Genomic DNA, 4,220 nt, shown 5'->3' on the forward strand with positions numbered 1-4,220 from the left:
AATGTTATGGAAGCACTTTTTGTTGTAGCAAAGAACTAGAAACAAAGTGGATTCTTCTCAACTGTGGAATGGCTAAACAAATTATTGTATATGAATGGGAAATTACTATACCATAAGAAATGATGAAAAGTTTAAAGTCAGAGAAGCCTAGGAAGATAGGTATGAACTCAGGCAGAATAAGCAGAACCAGAAGAAATATTTATTTATACAAATACAACATACGTCTTGAGCCCATATATCTTAATCCCTAATATTGCTCTTGAACTCTATTCTTGACTAGGATCGTCCCACAGGGGTCTTAAACTCAGCAACTCCAAAATAGAAGTCGTTAGCTTCCCCTTTAAACTCATTTCTCCTCCAAATTTCCCTGTTTCTTTTGTAGGTTATGGACCAAATTCACAATTTCAGTCATCTTCGATTCTTGCTAAGGGAGGCAGCCTTATAGAATGACTCTGGAATCCGAGAACCTAGGATCAAATCTTACCTTTGATGCTTACTCTGAATGACCTTGGGCAAGTCACTTAACCTCCTTGGGCCTCAGTTTCCTCATCTTTAAAATGCAGTGAGCAAGTGGATCAGATGGTGTCTGGGATCTAGATTTATAGTCCTATAAACTCTCCTTCAGCCTTCATAGCTATTCATTTGCCAAATCTTATCAATTCTACCTCGGCATCTCTCATATCCATCTGCTTTACTCCATTCACCTACTGTGCCAGTAGCTGCCTCAAAGGAACAAAAAGCTTTACAGACTGCTTAGAAGTTTTCAGTTTATAAATCACAAACACACTGTCTAGTATTTATTTAAGAAAGGCAACATGACATAGTGGAGGGAGAACTGCCCTTGGAACCTAGAAGGCCTGGGTTCAAGTCCCACTTCTGATAACATACTGCCTATAATGACTCTGGGCACATTATTTGACGTTCTGGTGCCAAACAGAAAAGAAGGCCACTAACCTTTATATAACTGAGTCCTGTTGATTTGCTTTAAAATGCAGTAGTGTTTTACTGTATTGTTTACTTATTTTGGTAAATATTTACCACTTACATTTTAATCTGGTCCTGCCTCACTCTGGAATGTTGTGGCAGCACACAGCCCAGTCTGACACCTCTCCTCTACACAATTCTCTAATTTTGTTTTGTTATTTTTTTAAAATTTATATAGCGTTTACCATGTGCCAGGCTCTAACCTAAGCACTTCACAAATAGTATTTCATTTGATCCTTACAACAACCCAGCAAGGTAAGTGCTACTATATCCCCATTTTACAGATGAGGAAACTGAGGCACAGAGGTTAAGTGGCTTGCCTAGGGTCACACAGCTAGGAAGTATCTGAGGCTAAATTTGAACTCAAGTCTTCTTGACTCCAGACCTGGTACTTTATTCACTGCACCACTTAGCTCCCCTACCTAGTTGCAGAGAAGAGGCTAACCTGCTTTGGTAGAGAAAGTTTCCTTACCTGGGTTCCCTATACCAGTGAAATTAAAAGTACTGTTCCTATCCCTACTTTTATCCAGAAGAGAGTTGGAAAGTGATGGATATGTTGTTCAGTCTTTTAGTCGTGCCCAACTCTTTATGACCCTGTGAACCATATCATGCCAATATTGTGGATGCAGAGATACAGACGTGTGTATATATATGCAGGTGTATATTTACATGCATGTCTGTATTTGTGTATAATATGCATGTGCTGTATGCATTGTATTTGTGTATATACATGTATGCATTATTGAGTATGCATGCATGTACATGTGTGCATGTATAGATGTGTGCATGTATGTATATTTGCATATATTATGTGTGCATTGCATTTGTGAATGTGTGGCTTGCTTGTATGTATGTGCTATACATGTTATGTGTTATACGTGTTGTGTGTATACATGTATGCATATGTACATGTATGTATGCATGTAAGCGTGCATGTGTTGTTAAGAGTGTGTTTTGTATATGCATGTGTATATGCATGTATATATGTATCTGTGATGGATATAGTGGACATCAAATATCATTTTTTAAAAAAATGAAATTGACTACATCTTAACAGATAGCAAATGAGAGGTTACTGATGGAATTGCCTTCTGTGTGCAGTCAGATCACCAACTAATTAGAACCAAGTTCCAAATCACAATCAAAGTAGAAGAAAAGCTTATAATGAGATGACACTATGAACATTAGAACAGCTTCAGTCTGACCTTTTCAGACAAGCTGTCAATGATGAACACTGGCAAATGAAAAAAGGCAAAGATTTTCTGGATTATAACCATGTTAAGTTTAACAGCAGCAAAAGTCATCCCATCACAAAAGGCTAGAAATTATCAGCCAACAAACACTTGACCTCTTTGCCAAGGGAGAGAGATGGTAGCCAAGGGATTTCAGTTCAGTTGTTTTTCAGTCCTGTTGGTCTCTTCATGCCCCATTTGGGGTTTTCTTGGCAAAGATACTGGAGTGATTTGCCTTTTCCTCTCCAGCTCATTTTACAGATGAGGAAACTGAGACAAACAAGATTAAGTGACTTGCCCAGGGTCACACAGCTAGTAAATATCTGTGGCTGGATTTGAACTCAGAAGAAAAGTCTTCCTGACTCTAGGTCTGGCAGTCTACCTACTGTGCCACCTAGCTGCCCATAGCCAAGGGATTAGACTACAAACTAATTTCAATTAATACAGTAATGTGAAAGGTTCTAGAGGACCCTCACTTTCCTAGAAACACTCCAGCAAAGTTCTAAGAATACCCACTGAAGAAATAATAATAAAGAAAATCAAAGACTATTCTAAAAGCAACATATTCTTCCATCCAGTCCAGGATTGTACATGGAGAATATCTACAGGCATTCTGCGTGGAGACAAGGCAGGGGACCATGAAGCCAGTACAAAGACCAAGGGTCTAAAGCCAGTAGGATCCTGGCTGACCCTAGACTGTCTGAGCAGCAGGGGGCAGATTTAGTCCCCATAGGTCAGTGCACAGGGGGGAACAGACTGGGCAGTAATACATACCTGGGGCCTTTCAAGAGGCCTGGAATCAGGGCTGAGGGCAGGTCAGGGCCTATTCCTAGCTACAGAATTTAGAACTTTAGCATCCAGACTGCAAAAGGGATAGGGCCAAGCAAGAATTCCTTTACTTGATCCAAGAATGCAGGAGGAAGCAATGTCACTCCCTAGCACAGAATCCCAGTCCAAAAACTGAGGCTAGAGACATGAATAAATAGAAGAAAATGTTGAGTACAATGAAGAAATACTTGGAGTTGAGAAGCCCAAGAGATTAAACCCAAAAAGATTACCTATGCAAGGACAAGTCTCAGAGAGGGATGAAAAATGACTTGGCCATGAGGACGGTAAAGGTATCTAAAAGAAATGAAGCAAGAGATGAAAAAACATTATAAGTGAAATAAAATATCTGGAGGAAATAAAAAGTGGACAGAGAATAGACTACAGATTCATGTGTAAAACACTATGGAGAGGAAAAAAATGAAAGCTTGGCCATGAAGAAGATGAGAAAATGCACCTCCTTCTCTTCCTTGGAGAAATAGAAGACTAAGTTTACAGAACATCATTTAGACTGCCAGACTTGGTTGGTGTGTACATTAGTTTTGTTATAATACCTTCTTTCTCTTCATTTTTTATTTGTTGTTACTGGGGATAGCTTGCTGGGTAGGGGAAAAGGAAAGGATCCATTTCAAGTGAAGGTGATATAAAAACAAATGATCTCAATAATTAAAAAAAAAAAAACCTTAGTTACCCAGCTGAAAATAAGGCAAGGTAAGTGAAAATGGAATGTGGTGGTCCCAAAAGAGGCATGCCATGTGGCATCTACACCCCTCCACAGCCTAAGGAGAGCCAGAGATGTAGAGAAAGGGGGCTGTTCACTTACTGATACAGGAGCATCAGCTCTACGCTGCCTGTAGATGGCAAAATAGGCAGGGAGATACCACGAAGAGTTAGTTCTAGGAATAGATCAGTCCATACTAAGGATGCTTTAGCTGTTTGCTTTGAGCCACAAATTACTAAGCATAGCAAAAGACGGACCTTTAAAGTGGTGATCCTGAATCCCAAGAAGCTCTCCCTACCCATATCAATCAGTCAATCAATAACCATTTATTAGGCAGCAAACTATGAGCCCTGGGGATACATGAGGCAAAAGACAGTTCCAGGGGCAGCTAGGTGACGCAGTGGATAGAGCACTGGCCCTAAAGTCAGGCAGACCTGAGTTCAAATCCAGCCTCAGAC

The 4,220-nt window shown here is 40.0% G+C and overlaps 1 protein-coding gene across 1 annotated transcript in view; it reads left to right on the plus strand.

Annotated features, from left to right (window-relative positions):
- HEATR4 (HEAT repeat containing 4) overlaps positions 1 to 4,220 on the plus strand; it is a 95,539-nt gene that overhangs the window by 73,460 nt on the left and 17,859 nt on the right. The window lies entirely within an intron of this gene.

This window comes from Vombatus ursinus, unplaced genomic scaffold, assembly GCF_900497805.2.
Source record: "Vombatus ursinus unplaced genomic scaffold, bare-nosed wombat genome assembly UNPS02014945.1, whole genome shotgun sequence".
Lineage (NCBI taxonomy): Eukaryota > Metazoa > Chordata > Mammalia > Diprotodontia > Vombatidae > Vombatus > Vombatus ursinus.